The sequence below is a fragment of the Orcinus orca genome, chromosome 13 (assembly GCF_937001465.1).
Source record: "Orcinus orca chromosome 13, mOrcOrc1.1, whole genome shotgun sequence".
Classification (NCBI taxonomy): Eukaryota; Metazoa; Chordata; class Mammalia; order Artiodactyla; family Delphinidae; genus Orcinus; species Orcinus orca.
Window position 1 is genome coordinate 75,011,105 of NC_064571.1, and position 24,486 is coordinate 75,035,590.

Genomic DNA, 24,486 nt, shown 5'->3' on the forward strand with positions numbered 1-24,486 from the left:
GATGCAAAACTCTACAGGTGGTGTAGGGTCTGGTCTGTATATCATGGATGTAACGTGTGCTCTCTGCTCCTGCTCAGGTTCATTTCCAGGTGTGCATATGGACAGGTGCTGCTAGGCCTCTGTGACCTCATGACTTCATGAACCTGACAGAACCCAGCTCATAATAGGAAATTCCAAAGGCATTGTCACTTTGTGTCCTGCATTCTAGTGCTCCAACACTAAAAGACTCAGTATGAAGTCAAAAGATGTTTATTTCTTAAAGAGCTTATAATTGTAGGTGGTCAATCACGTGGCCCCAGAATGCCAGGGGCCTGCATTGTGACTCTCCCACTAGACCTACCATAGTGCATCCTTTCCCTCCAACACCATAGGGTTTGCTAGATTGTGTGGCCCAAGTGGTGGCACTGATTGCACTATGGCCTGGACCTGCTCCAGTGTCCTTTCTTACTCCAGGAAACCTTATAGTCTTTCATGTTTCCCAGTAATTATTCCTAGGTGTGGTTGTGTTGCCTATAGACCCAAAGGGGTCTATCAGGCACTGTGTTTGTGGTGGAAGATGCAAGATGCAGCAATTTGTCTTTTACTTGGAAAGGAATATCATGGCACTCTTCTGATACTAGATCCCTCCAAATTGTACTGAAGTGTCCAGTCTCTGAATCTTGGAAGGTTTAGTTTCCCTTCTCTGGGATGTGCATCTAACCAAGGCCTAGAGAGCACTAGTCACTTATTTCTCGTCTTGCCAACTCAGCATGATGTCTTTGGGGTAATGAGGCAGCGTGGTGGTGGTGTTCAGATGCCCAGGTGGTCCATATCTCTTAGGACTGTATTATGACAGAAGGCAGGAGGCTTAACATAGTCCTGAGCAGAATTGTAAATATTGTTGTCTGTCCCACATGAATACAAACTGTTTCTGACCTTGTTTTCTAATCTGAATGGAAAAGAACACATTTGCCAAGTCAGTGGCTGCACATCATGTACCTGAGACCTTATTCATCTATTAGTTTAACACCACACTGAGCACTGCAGCTACAACTGGACCTACCACTTGATTAGGGCTCTCATAGAATGCAGCCTTTCTCCAGGATCCTTCCAGTTTCTCAAGGTGCCACATCTTTGAACTAAATAAAGATGTGAGAAAGCTTGAATCTTTTAGGTATTTAAAGGTTGAACTAACCTCTAACCATCCCCTCCAGAGTACAATAGTATTTTTTAAATAACTTATTCTTGTGAAATTCACAAGACATAAAACTGTTCAAAAATGAATAACTAGGAACTTCCCTGGTGACACAGTGGTTACGAATCCGCCTGCCAATGCAGGGGACACGGGTTCGATCCCTTATCTGGGAAGATCCCACATGCTGCCAAGCAACTAAACCCGTGCCGTGCACCACAACTACTGAGCCTGCACTCTAGAGCCCCCAAGCCGCAACTACTGAGCCCACATGCCACAACTATTGAAGCCCACACTCCTACAGCCCGCGCTCTGCAAGAAGAGAAGCCACCACAATCAGAAGCCCCTGCACCGCAACAAAGAGTAGCTCCTGCTCGCCGCAACTAGAGAAAGCCCGCGCACAGCAACAAAGACCCAATACAGCCAAAAATAAATATAAATAAATAAATTTATTAAAAAAATAAATGAATAGCTAAGTGGCATTTGGTACAATGTTCTACTAAATGTTACAATGTCATGTAATCATTACCTCTATTTAGCTCCAAAACATTTCCATCTCTCCGGAGTAAAACCCTGTACACATTTCCCCCTTTCTCCAGCATCTGGCAAGCAATAATCTATATTCCTTCTCTATGAATTTATCTATAATAGATATTTCATGTAAATAGAATTGTGTGATATGTGATGTTAGGTGTTGTAGGTTCATCCATGTAATAGCACGTATCAGTACTTCATTCATTTGTATGGCTGAATAATAATTCCATTATATGTTTATAACATATTTTCTTTATCCATTCCTCCATTGATGGACATCAGGGCTATTTCTACCTTTTGGCTTTCGTGAATAGTGCTGCTATGAACATGCATGTACATGTATTTGTTTGAGTTCCTGTTTTCAATTCTTTGGGGTACATACCTAGGAGTAGAATTGTGGGGTCATGTGGTAATTCTATCTTTAATTTTCTGAGGAACCAACAAACTTCCGCTGCCACTGAACCGTTTTGTTTTCTTATCAGCACATACAAATTTCCATTTTCTGCCTTTCCTCACCAATGCTTGTTATTTTCCACTTTTCTTATTCTAGCCATCCTAATTGGTATGAAATGGTATCTCATTGTAGTTTTGATTTGCATTCCCTAATGACTAGTGATGTTGAGCATCTTTTCATGTGTTTACTGAGCCTCTGAATATCTTCTTTGGACCAATATCAATTCTAGTCCTTACTCCATTTTTAAATTTAATAATTTTTGTTGTTGAGTCATAAAACTTCTTTGCATATTCTGGATACTAGACCTTTATCTGATATATGATTTGCCAATATTTTCTCCCATTCTCTAAGTTTTCCTTTCATTCTCTGTATGTTTTTTGATGCCCAAATATTTTATTTTATTTTAATGAGGTCCAATTTATCTATTTCTTTTTTTGTTCATGCTTTTAGTGTCATAGCTAACAAGGTCATTATTACTTTTGTGTTAACTTTAGCACTCAACATAATGACTCAACATAATAAAAGTCCTGCCCTAAGTTTCTCCAGGCTTACTTAAAAACTTGGTTTAGTTCTGTCATAAAATGTCATGGACTCACTTTAGTGATCATTACAACTTATGAATGTCCTTTAAATCACCTTCTTTATTGTTTAATAGTAAAAGTAAATGAGTACATTGGCTCATCCCAATATATTTTTAAGTCCAAGAGTTTTTCAAAGAGATAATTGCAAGTTTCCAATTTGTCTGATTTACTAGAATTTTTCATCTTGGGGATAGAAATAGATTTAAGGTCTCACTTTCCAACTTCTATCAATGCAGAATTCCCTTTGACTCCTTGTAGATGAACAGTCTACTTGAATTCTCCCAGTGACAGGTCAAACAGTACTTCAAAAGGGTCCCCTTGTGTGGTTGGACAGCAGTAATTGTTACAAAACTTTTCTTTAAAATGAGATAAAGCCTCACATATTACAACTGTGCCCCCTTTGACCTAATTTTATTTTCTAAAACTACACAGTAGGAGACTATTCTTTCTTTCCTTTATGGTAGTGCCTCAGATGTGTAAACCTATACAGTCAATGGCTTGCCTATGTATCCAAGCAAATAGTTACCATACCAGTAGCTCTTCCTCAGTCCTAATTTGGATTCTAGATACTTTGTCTTCCAGATCACCCTCCTCCAACAAAACTTTAGTCCATGTTCTTAAAATGTAGGAGTCAGGATAAGACTAATGCTCAACTGTGATCAAAGCCAAGCAAAGTAATTATTTGTATATCTTGGTTTAATTAATGACACTCTGGTTGCTTACTCCTTTATAAGCCTCATTTAACTCCGGTCCCTTTCATCAACTGTCATTTGTTTTTGCAGAAGTAAAAATACCAGCCCCTAAGGAGAGCTCCAAATCTCTGCATGTGAATAAAGGTGATATTCTCCCATTATGAAGTATATTATCAGGGATTCCAAGACCACACAGGAAAACTCACAATACCTTACAAGGAAACTGTATTATATTAACATCAGTCTGCCTAAAACATATCGTATCTCCTCCTGAAATGGACCCTATTCGTGCGTCAACTTCTAATTTGGTCTTTTATAATGTATTGGCTCATGCCCACTCTACATCTAGCAAGAGAATAAATTGTCACTACTCATATCCTCATGAGAATAAATTGTCACTACTCATATCCTCATATTTTTTTCCATCCAGACTTTCTTTGTAGTACATAGGATGTGCATGTGTGTGTGAGTGACTGTGTATAAGAGAGGAAGAAAGAGAGAGAAAGGAAGTGAGAAAATGAGTCAAAGTGTGGAGAAGAATTTAAATTCTATGTGTAATTAGAAACAGCTATAAAATGAGACTACTTGGAGTTTCAGCCCAATATCCCTAAAATTTTCAATTTTTTGGTTCCTGTCTAATTATATTTCTTTTAAAAACTAAGTGATTGTGTATTTTTTCTATTTTTTTTTTTTACTATGGCAAAATACGCAAACATAAAATTTCTCATCTTAACCATTTTAAAGTATATAGCTCAGTGGTATTAAATATGTTCGTGGTGTGTTACTATCACCAGCAGCCATCTCCAAAATGCTTTTCATCTTGTAAAACTGCAGCTCTACACCCATTAAACAATAACCCTCTCTTCCCCCTTTCCCCTCATCCCCTGGAAAAGCACCATTCTACTTTCTATCTCTATGGCTTTGACTACTCTTAAAGACCTCATATAAGTGGAACCATAGTGTGTGTGTGTGTGTGTGTGTGCGCGCGCGCGCACACGTCTGGCTTATTTCACTTAGTGTAATGTTCTCAAAGTTCATCCATGTCATAGCATATTGTACAATGTTCTTCCTTTTTAAGGCTAAATAATATTCCATCATATGTACTACCACATGTGCTTATCTATTTATCTATCAATGAAAACTTGGGTTACTTCCACATTTTAGTTCTTGTGAATAATGCTGCTATGAACATTGGTGTACAAATATCTCACTGAGACTCTACTTTCAATTCTTTTGCATATATACCCAGAAATGGAATTGCTCGATCAGATGGGAATTTTATGTTTAATTTTTTCAGGAACCACCATGCTGTTTTCCATACCGGCTGCACCATTTTACAATCCAACCAACTGTACCCAGTTTCTCCACATCTTCACCAACACTTGTTATTTTCTGTTTTTTTTGTAGTAGACCTCTTAATGGATTTTAGGCAGTATCTCGTAGTTTTCGTTTGCATTTCCCTAATGATTAATGGTGTAAGCAATTGATTTTCATGCTTATTTGGGATGAGGCCTGAGGCTTAACAGATGTGATGTCTGTCAAAGACATAAATGAGAGTGTTGTTAGAATGTGAACTCATATGTCCTAAAGGAAATGTTAGCAGTCACTGTAATGATCTGTCAGGCAGCTTTGGTGGATTAATTTCCCAGAAATTCTCAGATGCAGGAACAATTGTTTCTGGTTGTTTGTCGTTATCTCAAAACGACTTGAAGTTACTTACTCCAATTTCTTGTGAGCATGTTCAGAATGAATCAGCATTTGAGTAATGTATATCATCATCAGTATAAAATAATAAAGAATAGAGAGAAAACCAGCTTAGGACAGTGTAAAGCTAATTTTCTGTATGGGTGTGATAAGCAGAAGGAGTTCTTCCTGTGTGATAATCAAGGTGATAATGTGCCCCATTATGGCAATTTGTTTTATATTTCTTAAAATAGATATGACTGAGGAAATGACAGATGGAGGTCAGGAAAAAATTCATGAAGTCCTTCACCTTATATTCATAAATCAATGACTTGGTCCCAGAGAGTTGGCTAAAAATATATTTCTCTTTCAGATGAAGGAGATTATGTTGTGAAAAGAAGAATGTGTTGACTGAATCACTGAGAATATCATCTCTTGTCATTAACACAATACTACAGCATTACACAGAACACAAGGAAAGTGATTTTTTTTCTTTCACTTGTACTTTTCCAGTAACACACAGATCTCTCTCTCTCTCTCTCTCTCTCACACACACACACACACACACACACACACACACACACACACACACACACAGATTTCCATTTTGTAGAGGAAACCATGTGAGTTTATAGTCAGAAAAATAATTGGGGTAGGCTAAATGTTTGGCCCTGGGAGGGTGAGTACTTAAGGAAGAAATGATTTAAATAAAAATGCACCAGCTATTTTCATGGGGGAAGAATTAGAAAAACTATCCAGAAGAGATTATGTTGAAACAATACTAGTGCCTGAAAAAACTAGACTTCAGATGTTTTCCATTCTAAGAAGCCAATACCAGCATCAACTCCCAAAAGCGATCTGTGTGTGAAATGACAATCTTGGGTTGAGAATGCAGTCTTTAAACTTCAATGTGAAATACTGATTTTTTAAAAAATATTTCCCTTTGAAATAAAACTGTAACCTTTCAAACTTATAATCAGGTACAACCTAAACTATAATGAAGGTATTTAGCGTGTCAGGAAACAAGAAGAAAGAGTTCAAATGTCAAGGTAGCGTTGAATTTCTAGTGAGATTTGCACTCTTGCTTCTATTTTATTTTTATTGCATTCCATAAGCGTCACCAGAAAAAAAAAAAAAAAATCCTTTAAAGAAATACATTCTACAGCTTATCACTCATGTCTGAGAAAACTCGTTTAATGCTTTTGTTGGCCATGATGCTGAAAATAAGTCTTGATTGAAGCCAGCACAGTCATATACTGAAGTACACAAATAGACACGTTTGCTGGGTTTATTCTCCAGCCTTGCTGCCAGAATGCAAATGAGCTTTTGCAGGCCCAGTTTCAAGCTGTCAAGTGACAAAGTGGGGAGGGGGCAGGAAAAACAATCAGTTGAGTTAACCTAGCACAGACGTCTACAGATTATTTATGTTTTAAGAAACTGAAAACAATGTGTGTTTTGTTGGCAACTTGAAAGATCAGTGCCTGAAATGCTCCTTAATATTATGTAAACGAATGGAGCCTAATTAATGGTAGAGAAGGCAGGCACCATACCTGTGAAGAGTGAAGTTGTTTTCCTTTCAAATAAATGAATTGGGTGCAGAAGACAGGAATCCTTTTGCAGCTGCAGATAGCATTTATAGATTACTTACAAGATGATGACAGATAGGCATTGTGATTTCAAATGCCAAGCAGGGATCTGTATACCTATTCTTTCTATTGTGACTCCAGAATCCTAGGGATTCAAGGGTAGTTAAGTAGGCAAGTTGTGCTCTCATTTTATCCCTAGCATTTTGTAACAGAGATATGACCCCTGAGGTTTGTAAAGGGTGTAGGATTGCCTCATCATTGTTTTTTGTTCACTTAGATAGATTAAGACCAATTTAGTACCAATTATCATAGAGCCATTAATTCAGTAAATCAAAATTAACATACATTATTTTGGTTCTTGATCCAACCCAGACATAAATATTGGGAAATTAACTTGTTTATTACCTACTCAATGTTGACTGAGAATCCAAGGATGGTTAATAATGTGTCTGTGATTAAAAGGAAGGGAAAGGTGAGTTATGAAGGGTTCAGTGGAGGAGACCTAACTATGTGAAACTTCAAAGAAGGACATACTAGCTTCAGGCAAAATGGCAAAGGATGTCTTTTATAAGATAAAGAGACTCTGAAAATAACAGATGCCTTTGAGGTTTACCTAGCATGTACAAGCATCAAGACATTTTTAGTAATTAAAAAAAAAAACTTGAATATGAACAGAAGAGCCAGAGGAAAGTAAAATGATTTGGTATGGTTTGGAACAGCAGATGTTCACCAACTGGCAGCAAGAAGTTAAGGCAATTGGAAGGAGATGAGAATAAAAGAGAATAGGTTAATTTGTTTGACATGAAATGCAAGAAAGGTAATTTTAGTTTTTGCAGCTTTAGATGAGATCGGTGATTTTGCAGAAATAACGCAGGTTTTGTGGAGAAGCATTAAAGAGAAGATAACTTTCTGAGATTTTTATGAAATGAGAAATCAGAAAACAGGATTTGGTAATGCATTGGAAGTATAGGATGCTTTGAAGACATTTTCTGCTTTTAGCTGATTTATGTTTATATTACAGCTAAATACAAAATGTTGGCTAAAATCTGTGGCAGAAAATAACAAAGAACAGACTATTGAGTAGGACTCTTTGCCCAATGTTTTAAATAGTTTCCATTTATTTTATTAAAAATGTATCTATTACCTTAAGTCCATTTCTGATCAGGAATAAGAAAAATTGCATAGTTTGTTACATGAACTCATAATTACCTAGCACATCCATACTGTGTAATCTGGGGTTTCACTCCATTAGTAAATATGCCTTATAACTGTGCAGTCCATGTAGTTCCAATAGAAATGTTTGAATAATAGGTTTGCCCTCCTGAGTTTACTGTCTTGGCTTTGGTTAATAGTCATATTGTATTTGTTGAATAAGGGTCTTAGTGCATGTACTTAAAATTTTTTTTTTTGTCAGACTCATCTCCTCACCCCTATTCTGTAATGAAATAATCATATCACAAAGACAATTTACTGCAAAGTACATGCTCATTAAGTTGCACTGATGAATATACAAAATGCACTAACTAAACAAGATTCAGATGTGAAAAATTCCTTTATAGATTATACTCTGCGTTTATGTACATGCATACACACACATACCTACATACTTACGTTTAAATGTGAAGACTGACATCCTAAAAATACTTTTCCTTCTCACAGTAAACCAAGTTACACTACTTTGTTAAGCAAAAGCATGAAATTATTCTCATCTTATGCATTGCCATCTGGCATACTTGTACTACTTTTTTGTGAATCACAGAAAAAGCAATTCAAAACCAGACATTAAATAGACTCATAAGTAATTATCAACATATTAAGTAGTTTTTGAAGACAGGTTTGAACACATACATTCCAACAGGATTTTCTTAGGTTGATAGCCACAAGCTTTTTAATTGAGAAAAATATTTTATAATATTATTGTAAAATAATTTGGCAAACTTTCTATGTACATCTGCTTCAAGAGTCTTATAACATGCTACATTACAAAAGTCGTTCTGTTCTGTGATTCAGACTCATCTCCTTTTCTTCGATATTTTTCATGTTTTATTAATGGGGAAGGAATCCTCATAATGAAGGAAGTTTCTTTATCCTGAAAACACGCAGATTTTGTTTTGCCTTACAGATCTCAGGATTCTACAGATTTGGAAGCATGGTGGTGGAGCTAGTCTGTTATTTGTGGACCAGGTTTCTTGTCAAGGGGGCCATCAGATACTCTCCCATTAGTTTTTGTGAAAGCAGGATAATGATGTCACAAGAAAACCGATTCCACTTGTTACAGTTCTAGCCTTGAGAAATATACCTTTATATTTATCCAAAATAGATGCCCCTTCTAGCACAACTACTCTGGAGGAGTTTGTAATTCCACATGGAAGCCATTTGTAATTCTGGCCCCACTAGCTTACAGGTCACTGATCCTCTTTAAATGTGGTTCTTGGACCCAACACAATACTCCAAATATGGCCAGACCAAGTCAAAGTATAGAGGAGTTTTCACTTTGAATTTTCCTAATAGAAATATTACAATAATTCACAGACTACATTTGTCTTGTCAGGAGCCATTGCAAACTGTTGCCTAAAACTGATCTTGAGTCATTAAGATCATGAATATTTATTAATTTTTTGTTTCCTCAGATATTTATTCCTAAACATAGACATTATATTTAACCCTATTAGATCCCATTCTATTAGCTGTTTCTGATTTTAACTATTAGAAAATCTTCCTTTAACATTCCCTTAATTTTTATGACCATAAAAATAAAACAACTTTTAGTACAGAAAAAGTGTAAAAGGTAGGAAAAATAAAATATATATAATGCCCAAAGCATCCCCATTGCAATTATATGTGTAACAGTTTTATATGCTGTTTTTTTCACTTAAAATTACCTTATGGGTATTTATTGCTTTTTTTTTTTTTTCTTTTGCGGTACACAGGCCTCTCACTGTTGCGGCCTCTCCCGTTGCGGAGCACAGGCTCCGGACGCGCAGGCTCAGCGGCCATGGCTCACGGGCCCAGCCGCTCCGCAGCATGTGGGATCTTCCCGGATCGGGGCACGAACCCGTGTCCCCTGCATCGGCAGGCGGACTCTCAACCACTGTGCCACCAGGGAAGCACTATTTATTGCATTTTTAATGTTCTTTTGAAATGTGATCTCTAGGAAGGGCTGAATAATATTTGACAGTATGAGTATATTATATTTAATTAAATAGTAGAGGGCTTCCCTGGTGGTGCAGTGGTTAAGAATCTGCCTGCCAATGCAGAGGACACGGGTTCGAGCCCTGGTCCAGGAAGATCTCACATACTGTGGAGCAAGCAACTAAGCCCGTGAGCCACAACTACTGAGCCTGCGCTCTAGAGCCCGCGAGCCACAACTACTGAAACCCACACACCTAGAGCCTGTGCTCTGCAACAAGAGAAGCCACTGCAACGAGAAGCCCTCACAGCGCAACGAAGAGTAGCCCCCGCTCACCGCAACTAGAGAAAGCCCCCGAGCAGCAACAATGATCCAACGCAGCCAAAAATAAATAAATAAACTGTAGGTAATCATTGAGTATATTTGTCCATTTTTTATATTGCATACAATATTTACTGTGTTTCTCAATAACTATGGAATCAATTATTGGACATAGAATTCTTGGATCAAAATGTATGGATATTCAAGGGAAATCTTGATGCATATTTCCAAATTGAAATTCATTTTCAAAGTACTGTTTTACATCCCCCATAATGTCCTTTATATTTATATAATAAACATTTATATGTATGTATACATTTGTGTGTGCATATATATGTTTGTATGTGTATATATACTTATATATGTGTCCACACGTGTGTGTGTGTGTGTGTGTGTGTGTATAGACTCTTGAGAGCATGGAAAGAAAGAACAAACCTGGGAAGGTTATACTATGAATTATCATGACCTATCTTATATCTGACTCTTAACTGTGGGGTTGAAGCTGGTAGGTAGGGGTACGTGGCAGCATCAGACTAGTCCAAAAATTTATACCTTGGTGTGTGTGATATAAAGGTACTATTATGGATCTGACCTGTATTTAAAGGAAACCATAAACAAGATAAAAAGACAACCCTCAGAATGGGAGAAAATATTTGCAAATGAAGCAACTGACAAAGGATTAATGTCCAAAATTTACAAACAGTTCATGCAGCTCAATATCAAAAAAACAAACAACCCAATCCAAAAATGGGCAGAAGACCTAAACAGGCATTTCTCCAAAGAAGACATACAGATGGCCAGCAAACTTTTCCTTGTTCTTTCACAAACATTTTTGTAATGAATGGAGCCAACTGTCTAACATTTTAGTAGGATATTACCATTATATGAAAAGTTTCATATCTGAAATTCATCTAGAGGTAACAGTAAACCTACAGCCTTTAGTGGAATATGGTCAAAATTGTTGCTGTTATTTCCTGAGAAGACAAATACTCCATTGAGGCTTTCTTGGTGGTTGCAAAGGTTTATTTAGTGAAATGTAGAATATAAACATTTATTGACTACCCTGGATTAGCCACAATGCTGGACACTGTGGTTTATTTAGACTAGTAAAGAAATGTCCCCTTTTTTCTGAAAATCTTACTCTCTAAAAGGGGATACTGAAAAGTTAGTAGTGCTCTCTGTACAGTAATATAGATATGCACAGATGTCCATGTCAGACTACCTGGTACCCTAGGACTTTCGGCCTTAGCCTGTACTTTCTTCTTGAATTTCAACTAACTTTTCCTTTCTTCCTTAGTCACCTATCTCTGTTCTGTAATGACTAAAATAGTACCTTGGGAAATAAAAGATAAGGGGTGGGCAAATAATGGGCAAAGAAATCTAAGTAAAGAGAAGTACACTGTATCCTATACTGTTTCTTCACTGAATACCATAATTGCCTTTGGGTTAAGATGAATTCAAGAACTTGGCAGCAAAATATGCTAATGTTATATCCCAGCACTTGCTTATTAGAGATCACAGCTGTTCTCCGTTTGCCAGTAAACAGGTCCATGCTGGCCATGAAGCCAAGTCTGTTCCCTAAGTAAACTGGTGTCAACCCTGTGTGTTAACACCACTCATTGCTGAATTACCAGTGAGAGTACCTTTGTTGCACAGCTACTGATGTTCGCAGATCCAAACTGGAGAAGAGTCAGGAATGCAAACAGATCTGCAAGTTAGAGGATTGACAGACCTCAGTCTTAAACCACAAGACTTCTAAGATTATTATTCATAACTCACACTTTATAGTTTCTATAAAATTGAGAACTATCACTGCAGCCCCACAACCCACAAACTGGCAGATATTTTCGAGAACTCAAAACTGTTATCTGACATCTGCAATGTCTAATGAAGAAAAGGGCTGCACATGACAATGGTTTCCACCTTAGCACTAGTAACACGGAAGGGAGATGATGAAAGGTAAAATAGGATTGAAAATTGGCTTATCAGGCTGCATCAGAAGTGGGTGTGAGAAATCCCAGCTGCAGATTGAGGAACCAAAAAGACAGCACCCTTCATATTCAAGGGTGGCCACCAAAATACTTCCTCAGCCACAGTGCCAATTAGTTCAAAGATTTGCACTGCCCATATTAAAAGAGAAAACTCTAAAACTTTAAGTGTGTGTGAGAGGGTGGAGGTGATGGTGGTGAATAAGAGCTCAAACAGACTTTCCTTGCATTTCTGGGAAGCTCTGCAAAACAGGTACTCATCTAGGTCATCATAACAGATGATGTGGCCAAGGACTAAATCCTATTGACAATCGATAATTGAGAACCATTTAAGGAAATAGGAATATATGAAGGAAACCAAGAAAGAGCAGCCAGAGGTAGAAGGAAAGCTAAAACCTGTGATGTCACAGAGCCCAGTGAAAGAACATTCTTTAGAACATTGAGTGATTAAAAACATCAGATATCAAGTAAGACTCAGAACGGAGAAGTGGTTTTGACAGCAAGGAGCTCACAGATGATCACAGCGAAATTGAGCTGTCAGAGGAACCTAGCAAGGTAAAGCCTGATCCTTGTGAACGAATGAGTAAATGGGAGATATGAAAATGAGAGACAGGAAGAATAGACACTGATTCCAAGATTATATTTAGGATGAGAGAGAGCTGAGGCTGTTTAAATGATTATGTGATGCAGTCAATATATGGTAGCAAATAATTCCTCTATCAATGGTGTCACACATGTCAGTCTCCATTCTAGCTCTTCCATTTTCAAGCAGCATGACTTTGGACATTTGTCCCGGTCTCAGTCTATTCATCTGTAAATGTGTGTCAGTATACTTTCAACCCATGTTAGCTAATTGTTTTCTTTAAAAGAGGGAACAATCAATGTAGCAAGGTCTCTTGGAAAGTAGAAAGCTATAGATTCCAGAACGGAAGTGAATGAATTAATCTTACAAAGGAGGAAGGTCTCTCTTACACTGTGGTGAGTGTAAAAGACAAAAATAAGGGTCCAGGTTCATTTACCTTTGTGGGTCTGGCGTTGACACATTTCCAATTTAAATGGCATCTATTTTCTCTGAAATAAGAGGTAGAATGTAGAAGGCTTAAGGGAGACGGCCTTAAAATAACCAGTGTAGTGATGATGAGAGAACAGGATTGCCAGAAGGTCTTGAGGGCCTATTTCATGTCAGTGAAAATACGTTTAAAGGAACGGTACTTTGTGAGGCACTCATTCTTCTCTGAACAGTGTACCTAGCCTGGCTCTTGATTAAGGAAGGACAATTGGTGTGGTCCAAAATCAGTGTTCTGTAAGGCGGGTGCGAGAGAATGACAATAGACCAAGTGAAAGGAGGATATCAGAGAGTGGGTCGACTTGAAATCTATTCAAAATTGAGAAGGATGTGCATAGGAGTAGAATAGGATACAGATAAGTTGGGAATAATACTAAGTGGAGAACTTGGAGGGTAGAAAGTTGTATTAAAAAACTAGAGGGCTTCCCTGGTGACGCAGTGGTTGAGAGTCTGCCTGCCGATGCAGGGGACACGGGTTCGTGCCCCAGTCCGGGAAGATCCCACGTGCCGCGGAGCGGCTGGGCCCGTGAGCCATGGCTGCTGAGCCTGTGCGTCTGGAGCCTGTGCTCCGCAACAGGAGAGGCCACAACAGTGAGAGGCCCGCGTACTGCAAAAAAACTCAAAAAAACAAAAAAACTGGGGTGTTATAAATGAAACTTTTCCAGAATTTAAGGACCAGGGGTGTACCAGGGTGAGGGGGTATATCAGAAGGTTGGGGTTAGAGGTAAGGTGACTCATTTTATGCTTGTCATCCTTACATAATCATTAATAGTTCCCCTTTCAGTTTTTTCTTAATCAAGCACTTAATAAATCATGTATTTATTTGTAAATCAATAGATATGAATACTAAACCTAAAATGTCATCAAGACTGCATTAGTCATCCATAGGCATGTGGAATGAGACTCTATTTTCACATAGATATGAGTATTTTATAAATAGTGTAATCATTACATGCATATACCCTGGATATACGTTGTTTATATTCTCATTATTACTACCAACTTTCCACAGAAAGGGTGAATTCTACTTTGTTCTATTTGATATATTATAAATTACAAACTAATAAAGCTCTACTGTATTTGAGTATCACCCTTTGGCTGAAGACTGGTCTCTTCAGCCATTTGTTTCCTACTTACATATGCATACATGGTAAGTCGTGTGTGTATGAGTGTGCATTTTTGTTTTTGAAATTTATAATAGCCATGTTCTGTCAGTGACTAGCATACAAGTTGCTGTGCAAAATGACCCCTCAGTTCTATTCTAAACTTACAGTTCAGTTGATTTTATTGCCCTCACCTAAGTACGTACAACTGTCATATACAGGAGAAAAACATTGGAACCTAAATAAAAATGGTAATCTATACTACTTTGCTTCAAATATGACTCACATTTAAACATAAATCAAAAAGTTAATGTACACAGTTTTAGAGATACTTTAGAATCCTATGTTCTGACCCTGTCTTTCTTGAAGAAAAGTGATACATAATTTTTGGATAATTCAGAAAAAAGCTATGATCTTTCTGGCTAGTTTTTTGGGGAGTGTATGATGAGATTTTATTGGCTTATATTTAGATGTTTCTTTTTTTTTTTTTTTTACATCTTTATTGGAGTATAATTGCTTTACAATGGTGTGTTAGTTTCTGCTTTATAACAAAGTGAATCAGTTATACATATACATATGTTCCCATATCTCTTCCCTCTTGCGTCTCCCTTGCTCCCACCCTCCCTATCCCACCCCTCTAGATGGTCACAAAGCACCGAGCTGATCTCCCTGTGCTATGCAGCTGCTTCCCACTAGCTAACTGCCTTACGTTTGGTAGTGTATATATGTCCATGCCACTCTCTCGCTTTGTCACAGCTTACCCTTCCCCCTCCCCATATCCTCAAGTCCATTCTCTAGTAGGTCTGTGTCTTTATTCCTGTCTTATCCCTAGGTTCTTCATGACATTTTTTTTCCCTTAAATTCCATATATATATGTTAGCATACAGTATTTGTCTTTCTCTTTCTGACTTACTTCACTCTGTATGACAGACTCTAGGTCTATCCACCTCATTACAAATAGCTCAATTTCATTTATTTTTATGGCTGAGTAATATTCCATTGTATATATGTGCCACATCATCTTTATCCATTCATCCGATGATGGACACTTAGATTGTTTCCATCTCCGGGCTATTGTAAATAGAGCTCTGGCTAGTTTTAAAATGAACATTTTCTTCTGTTATCACATTTCTGAATTCATCTTTCCGAATTCACTGGTTCCTAGAATTAGCCTTAAGCAAATGTCTGAAACCTAGGAAACTGCCAGGAACCATGGAATCCAGAATCCAAGAGGGTACTTCAGAGTGTGTTAGATTTGTTTTCAACTTAGAGGAAACAATAGATTCCACTAAATCCTGAAATTGAGTGTGAAAAAATGCCTGATATACAGAGTTGAGCCCCCCTCCCACCAGGACAACTCCATATTCTACTATGGAGCCTTAAAAAGTTTTGTCTTGTGGATATATTATGTTTATTCTCAAAGACTTCTCAATCGACAACGTCTTTACCACCAATTCTTTATATACTAAAGTAGCCAAAGAAAAAGAAGTACAATTTAACTACATAACACCAAATATAACTACCAATTTATTTTTTTATCCGGAAAGAGTATTTTAAGAGGCTCTGAAAGAGCAGAGAAACTAAGACTCACAAGATTAAGGGGTATCTAAAATAGTAATATTGAATATTTCACACAAAATTTTTCTCCTTACACGAAAAGTACTAAATACATTACATTTAAATGTTCTACATATGTGTGTATACACACACACACACACACACACACACACACACACACACACATATATATCAGATACTTCTCATTTAATAGAAAGTGGATAAGATTTAAAACATAAGGAGTAGGGGTAAAGGATGAGCTGTATATCCAATTCAAATTATATTAAAATCCAAATATAAACAGAAGTTACATTTTCCTAAATGAAAGCAAATATTCACTATCCCCGCCAAAGTAGGTAAATTATACTATTAAGAGAAAAAATATACATGGACTGAGATACTTCCTTGCTTTGATATATGTAAAAAAATAAAAGCACTTGTTATGGTTGTCTAAACGTTTAGGGTTATATGGTTAGAAATATATAATGCTACTTTTATGGATAGGTCAACTCGGGGAGATAAATTAGCAGAATCATTTGAATTAGCTGTCTTCATACTGGGCAAGGCTTACTTCTCTCTCTCTCTCTCTTTTAAAGCTTTTTGATGTATAATTGATATACAAAAGAATTGCACATATTTAATGTATACATTTTGATGAGTTTGGACATAAGCATACACCTGTAATGTTACCACCACGATCAAGGTACTAACCAAATCCATTTCCTTATGTTCTTGTTTGTGTGTAAGAAGATTTAACATGAGATCTAGCCTCAACATATTTTGAGTGCACAATACTATGTTGTTAACTACATATGTATATGTATATACCTATATATAAACTATTTTGTACAGCAAATCTCTAGAAGTTACTCATCTTGCATACTTTTTAAAGGTTCTTTGTACATGTGAAACATTCCATAAGATGTCCTGTGTTGCCACGGAGGATGCAACTATTTTTAGGTGGACTGTGGCAAATCACACACGGATCAATGACATTAAGAGGAAAGCTAGATTCCATACTCGCCTCTTTGTCTTGTGTTTCTTCCCTCTCAAACTCACTGACATCTTCCTGGCTGTTAGAAGTGGTGCTGTAAGGGTTGATGACTGAGAACAGTGGTCACCTTCTTGGGACTGAGAGGCTCAGGTGAATTTTATCATTTTCTTCAGCATATGACTCTGAAATCATTCACTGTAGGGTTTTGTTTTTTGTTTTTCCCAATCAGGAACATCGAATCCATCTTCCCCTTGTGTTGAGTTTTCTAGACTGGCTTTCTCTGACATTTTCCCCTTATCTTCAGGAAGCTAAGTCTCACAAAAGGTCCAACGTCTGTTGCAAGGCAGTGGAAGGGGAGGGTTGATTTCATTTCATAAAGTACACTTCCAGTAGTCAATTAAAGACATTTCAGGATCTTCTTCAAGTGAGTCTGTATCACTCTTCCATGTCTGATGTACAGGAACTTGATATACCTCGCCATCTTTCTCGAGAGTTATTCTTCCGCACTAAAGCTATCATCTTCTGAATCGAGACTCAACTTCAAATTCCAGAGAATTCATCTGAAACTGAATCCTGCTCCAACCACCTGAATGTTCACTCACACCGGCATCACGGTCCGGATTTGATGGCATCTCTGTGAATTCTCTGCTACTTCTTGCACAACATATATCCCTCATTACGCAGAAAAACAGGCTTTCATCAAAGAAAGAGAAACGCTATCAGATTTCTGTGCTTTCTTTGTCATTCGCCAGGTAGTTCATCTGAATTTTCTTCTCAGAAGTCATCACTTCTTCCTCTGAATTCCCAAACCACTCATATCCCAGGCCTCTGGGGCTCAGGAACACACTAGGTCTGGAGGAGGTTTCTGGGAGGTGAAAGAAGTGGGACCCCTAGAGGTATTAGGGATACCCCTCCGGCTGGGCTTCTCTGCACATCTTCCTTTCAGGCACGCAGACCTCACAGGCTCGAGGGGCTCCGGCTTGCTTGGGTCTCCCTGCACGTCACTGGGCGTTTGCACATGTGCACTCAAGTCTCCCCATCCTCCACCAATTCCCCTTTTCATTTTCAAAATTGCCCAGGTTTGGACACAAGTTCTCTTTTCATGCTATATAAAGGTCACTAAATATTATGAAGCTGAGTAAAAGGGAAGGCAGGGTGCTTGAAGGGTCATCCGAATGGGTGCAGAATTCATGGCCCATCAACGAAGAAAAGATAGAGGGCTTTAGTAAGAATATTCGTAGATGAGTACACAGTAATAAAACATAATTAGGTGAAATCTAAAAACTTAAATTTCAGTCTTCGCACACTGTAGACAGCAAGCCAGTAGAACACCTGGGACCTAACACGTAACAGCATCTAACATTCACAATGGTGAATGATTCTATGTGATACTGCTCTGATTTAATTACCTTCAGAAGTCCAAGTCTGATTCTTTCCAAAATTTAGCATCTATTGCAAGCCTAATGAGTTAAAAGTTGGAACTGCAGAACAGAGCCATTACCAAAATAACAGTAATCAACATACTCTTACAGAACTCCTAAAGCGATGATTCACACAGGATTTCACACAAAAAACTCCCATTAATGCTAATGAAATTGGGTAAGCCACAGGCTGAAACTCTCCTATACATTGATAGGTGAATAGTTCCCTGAGGTACTTACTTAAATGAGGGAACTTAATTTTCTCTCCACTAATCCTCTCTGGATGAAAAATAAGAAATCATGCTTTCGATTTCTTTTTAAAGTAGATGGCACAAATTCAGAAGCATTCGAGTAGATTAATCAAAAGCCACATTAGGGCTCAGTCTAGCTCATTTTTTTAAAAAAATATTTATTTATTTATGGCTGCATTGGGTCCTCGTTGCTATGTGCCGGCTTTCTCTAGTTGCAGCAAGCGGGGGCTACTCTTCGTTGTGGTGCCTGGGCTTCTCATTGCGGTGGCTTCTCTTGTTGCGGAGCACGGGCTCTAGGCACGTGGGCTTCAGTAGTTGTGGCTCGCAGGCTCAGTAGTTGTGGCTCGCAGTCTCAGTAGTTGTGGCTTGCGGGCTTAGTTGCTCCTCGGCAACTGGGATATTCCCAGACCAGGGCTCAAACCCGTGTCCCCTGCATTGGCAGGTGGTTTCTTAGCCACTGCGCCACCAGGGAAGTCCCTCTAGCTCAGTTTTGACCAGTCAAACCATCTTCCATTCAGATGGATGCCAGTTGGCCAAAATCTTGAGAAGTCAGTTATGTTTGTGGCTCTGAAAGTAAGCCATTAAGTTCATTCAATCTTGCTTCTTTGAGATTCTAGAAAAAGAAACTGTGCAATCATTGAGGGAACTAGTTGAGAAGAAATAGAAATTCCTGATTGCCTTAGTATGAATTGAACAGTTCCATCACTGATTTAATTAGCTGCCTAGGGAAGGAAAGATCATGAAATGTTGAGTTAGAAACAATATAAGACCATTCAAAGACTTATACAAAATGATAGGACAGGTATAATTAAGTTTCTGGGGCAGAAGTGTTATTTTGTGTATTTCAGAGGAAAGTAGCAACTTTCACTACCATGTCAGTGTTTTTGGCAGATAATGATCATTATGATAATATCAACTTGGTTGTATACAATTCTTGACCAGGGCAAAATAAATTTTCTGTTTATCTTCTTATTTATTACAACTTCCTGGTATATAGGTAGGGCTGTGTTACGATCTTATTTTGTAATTGACGAAGTGAAGCTCATTTTGGTAAGTTACCTCCAAGAAAAAAAGTGGTAGGCCCTAAAAGTAAAACAAATTGTAAATAAAATAAGTATGCTGATTTTGATGAAGAAGATGAGGTAGCAGAAAGCAGTCTTAAAATCTCATTCAGCTGACCTTTGTTCTTTTACAGCTGATACAATTAAGCCTTAAAATGGGAATTTTCTAAAAGTCATAGCCCAGGATCTTAATGTCAGAAGAATTCTAGTGTCTTGCCTTTTGGTTAGCGATATTTAGAAAGTTTTAAAAATAGGGATAGATCCCCAAATACCAAAATATGTCTTTGATTATATTATCCGTGAACACATAAATAGTTGCTATTATTTGTTGCTCAGTGAAAAGTATCTGATGCTTCTTATTGTGACTAAAACCCAAATTACATTGAATTTAGCAGACACATTTTGGCTAATTATGTGGCTTTAAGCAAATATAAAAAGTTTGCTAATTTATTAGACATTAAGAATCAGTGCCACTACACATGGCATTTTAAAAATGACTAGTATAAAATCTACAATTATAATTGGAGATATCTCAGTAATTGATAGGATAAGTAAAGTAAAAATCAGCAAGAACAACACTGTCAACTAACTTGACCTACTTAACATTTACAGGACAGAGGGCAGAAACCTAAAAACAGAAGAATACATTTTTTTCAAGCGCACACACACTATTCACCAAGATAGATCATATTCTGTGACACAGATTCTAGAATGAAACTGCACAACATATATCCTCAGACCACAATGGAATGAAACTAGAAATTAATAGATAATAATTGGAAAATTATCAAATATTTTGAACTTAAAAAATATACCCCTGAATAAATCCTGTGTCAAAGAAGAAAACAAAAAAAGAGATTAGGAGAGATTTTGAATTAAATGAAAGTAAAAATACAACATATCAATATTTATGTGATCCGTTTAAGTGGTGCTTAGAAAAAATTTGTAACAATGGGAAAAAAAGAAATGTTTCTAATCAATCTTTGGAGATTCAACTTAAGAAAGTAGAAAAAGAAGAGCAAATTAAATTCAAAATAAAAAAGAGCAAAACTAAGTAAAATTCAAAATATAAAATAAATACAGAAAATCAAAAAAAGCAAAACTGAAAAGATCAAGAATAAAATTGATAAAATTCTGGCCAGACTAATTAAGAAAAAAAGAGAGAAGATACAAATTACCAATATCAAGAATAAAAGAGGGAACCTCACCTCAGATCCAAAGACATTAAAATATACAGGTACGTTATGAACAACATTATGACTATAAATTTGACAGCTTAGGTTGAGTGGACAAATGCTTTGAGATAAATACCTAAAAAGGGTGAATTTTACTATATGTAAATTTTATTTCAATAAACCTGACTATTAAAAAAAGGAGAGATTGGGTTATTCAGGAAAGGAAACAAAATGTACCACTGCTGTAACTATCAGTGATATGTTCTTTGATATGCTTTACACTGATATGTTCTTTTTCTTAATAATATGGTTTTTATTTGTTTGTTTTTATAGCTCAGCCTAACATTTTTGGCCAACATAAAGATTATACACAGGTGCTTAAAACTCAATCTCATAATATCTACAAAGTACACATTTATTTCCACATTTTTCCTTCCATCATTTTTCTTTAACTGATCTTGTATTTAAGACACTTGATTCACTTCCACTTTTTTATATTTTCTAGTACAAGTGAAGATTTTTGATATAAGATACAGAGCTAAGAGTCATCTTCCCTCCCTGAATGTGGCAGATCCATTTGGTTACATTATTTATTTTTCCTTGGTTTGAACCTTAGGAATTTGACTAAATTGTAATGAAGCTAAAGAGTCTACATGGACTGATACTTTGGGGGAGATTTGAAATCGTTGCATTACATTTGCACCTCATCTTAGTTGTGGGCTTTGTGTGCTGGTAGTCAATCACTACTATAAAATAAAAATGCTTTCTAACATGAGCATTAAGTATTGATTAAGTTATTAATTCCCCACTAGATCCAGGAAGAGAAAAAAAATAGATCAAGATAGTCTTTATTAGTCAGAGTGATAACAATAACATGATAGCCATAATTTATCGAACACATGTGCCAGTGTGTTAGGCAATTTTCATTCATTACTTAATCCTTATAACATCATTAAGACATGAGAATAATTCTCATTGTATCACAAGGACTGATACTAAAGACTAAGATATATTCTGCCAAATAAATTAGCAAAACTTAAGGGGAAAAAAATCACCAGTGTTAGCAGTGGCTGTTGGGAAATGTATGAATTCAAACTTGCATTGTGGATGAGAGGTTAAATTGTGCAAAAACTATCTTATTAAGTAATTTCTAATATATATAAAGAGCCATGATAACATAAAACACATGAAGGTGTTTTATGTTTTGTTAGATTAAGCCTTGAAACATACTCTAAAGGAATAATCCAGGCTACACAAAATAAAAACAAAAACCTGAGATTAATGATATTAATTTGAGCAGTAGCCATAATATTATTTTTTTATTTAGCAATATTTAATAATATTTAATATTGAACAATATTTATTTTAAATTTATATTTAACAATATGTAATATGCAACAATAATTGTTAAATAAAATGCAATGTAGCCATATGACTTTATATTAAATGCAATATGCCACACACCCAGCCATATGTATATATGCACGCATATGCATAAATATATATATACATACATATACATATGTGTGTATAAAAATAAACGCAGCTCTATATTTACATTTCCTTTGATTAAAACTATTTTCAAAAGTGTGATGCACAGACTAGATTGAAGTGGCCAAAAATTTAATGTCTAATATTTCTCACCACTTAGGTTATATTCCTGCAACAGTGAATTATTTATAGTACTCCAAGTAAAGCTGTGGTATGAGCTTTGATTTGTGTATTTCTTTTTCCTGGAATGATCTTCCTGTCCTTCCTATTTTGAGGCAGCCCAACTTATTCCTTAAGATAACACCCAGGAATTATCTTTTCTGAGACTCTATCTCTACTTCCTTTCTATGTACACCTAAGGTTCCTGCTAACAGTTCTATCCTAGACTCTTGACACATTATTATAAGATGGTCTCTTTGTTGGCTTTGTAGGAGGCTTCCATCTCCACTGGGACCCTTTGTGAGCTCAGAGGCTGTTCCATTTCTTCTTTATCTTCCCAGGATCTAGCAAGTTCTGGATGTATAGAAGCATCATAAGCATCCCAAGAACTGAACCTATATGATACGAAGTTCAAGCATGTTTATAGTAAGATAGTATGATTACATTAAGATAGTAAGTTTTCATTTTTAAATTTCTCATAATTTTACACTGTGGTTATATTGTTTTTATAATGATGAAAATATATGCATTCAAACAAAATGAAATAGGATGCCGATGCATACTAATGTCTATCTATAATTTTATCAATACCACTCTTCAACCAGCAAATTGTAGAAATACCTAGAGATATAGGTATGATATATTTCATGACAAACTTTAAATGTTTACTTGAAATCTGGGGTCAAAATTGAACAAAACTTATATGAAAAAGGAATGGTGCATGTCCATAGAAGTCAACCCTATATGTCATTGAAAAGTATATTAAAGCATGAAAACTGCAAATAATTTAGACAAACATAAACGAATAAGTATTGTTACAAAACAAAATATATATAGCTGAGGGTAAACTCTGTCAGCTAACAAGGAAAACTAGGTGTCCCTAAAAAATTAAAACAGAAGGAGGAAATAATAAAGATGGCAATTATACAATAAATATAGAGAGATTCCAAATATTTAGCTAGGAAGATGTCCTTTCATAAACATACAATTTGTGTGCACTCTAACACCATCGTGGACACGTGACACGGCATTTTGAATTCCTGTGATTGTTTTAGTTTCTGGGAAGTAAGGGAGCAGTAGCAGGAAATTATTTTAAATTTCCTAAAGACACTTACTTGAGCAGGCTTCTTAGATTTACTGCCCAATGGTTGGGTAGCTGCTTTTTGGCTTCAGTGGAGACCTGATTTAGGGAGTGTATACCAACTAATTGCAGGGTGTTAAAACAGGAAAAACACAGAACTTGTGTGGGAATACTGAGCCTCTCTGAGGTGGTATTTTTCTTTCAAAATACCAACAATAAGATACCATCTGACACATTAAAAGTTATGGAGGCCAAAAAGTTTATTTGAAAACCCTATTGTGACACCCTAAGTAAAAGAATCTCTAAAAAGAGAAAGCTGAAAAAAATAAGCCCAAAATAGAAATCACAGTCCAAAAGGAAATAACTAAGTTAAAGCACAGACATGATAACTAAGCATAGAACAGAACATCTTTGATCCTAAAGGCATATCCAGAAATCATCAAAGGCAAATGTTACAGGTAAAAGAAATAAAAAGGATTACCTCGAGAGAAAGGAAAGGCATATATTTAGATGCACTGTTAGGAGAGAAAACAAAACCAGGCAAGCAGTGAAAGATCTGAAAATTGAAAGGGAGAATCAAATCAGTGGCTTTTCTGCCTCATCCATCTGCCGGCATCCAGATAGCACACTTTCAGTCCAATAGAGTGCAAACAAGATTGGGCAACTTCGGCAGAAACACATCCTCTCCATTTTTAAAATAATGAAAACAGTAACAGAGGCATGACTAGGAACCAAATAGGAGAGACATCCAGGAAATTGCAGAAGGGACAGTCAGAGAGGCAGTGAAAGGGAGTTTATTCACTGGAATGAAAATCCAGCATGGCTGGACCAGGCTACATGTTTCAATGGCCTGGAAAAAAAAAATGTGCTGAGAAAACTGTGAACTGTCTAATGATCACATTTGGTCAAGCAAGAAAAAGGTTCTGGGCTACTGGGGAAGAGCTGGATCTAGCTCGGAAGTGATCATAGGAGGCTGTTTAAATTCCC

At 36.7% G+C, this 24,486-nt stretch overlaps 1 long non-coding RNA gene and 1 pseudogene across 1 annotated transcript in view; one reads left to right on the top strand and one right to left on the bottom strand.

Moving 5' to 3' along the window:
- Positions 1–16,360: 16,360 nt before the first annotated feature.
- Positions 16,361–17,923, bottom strand: LOC101278734 (E3 ubiquitin-protein ligase Mdm2-like; annotated as a pseudogene).
- A 4,737-nt stretch (positions 17,924–22,660) lies between these two features.
- Positions 22,661–24,486, top strand: part of LOC125960902 (uncharacterized) — a 251,240-nt gene continuing 249,414 nt past the window's right edge. Inside the window, exon 1 of the long non-coding RNA XR_007471053.1 lies at positions 22,661–22,871. This is a non-coding gene — a long non-coding RNA (uncharacterized LOC125960902). The remainder of the gene's footprint in view (positions 22,872–24,486) is intronic.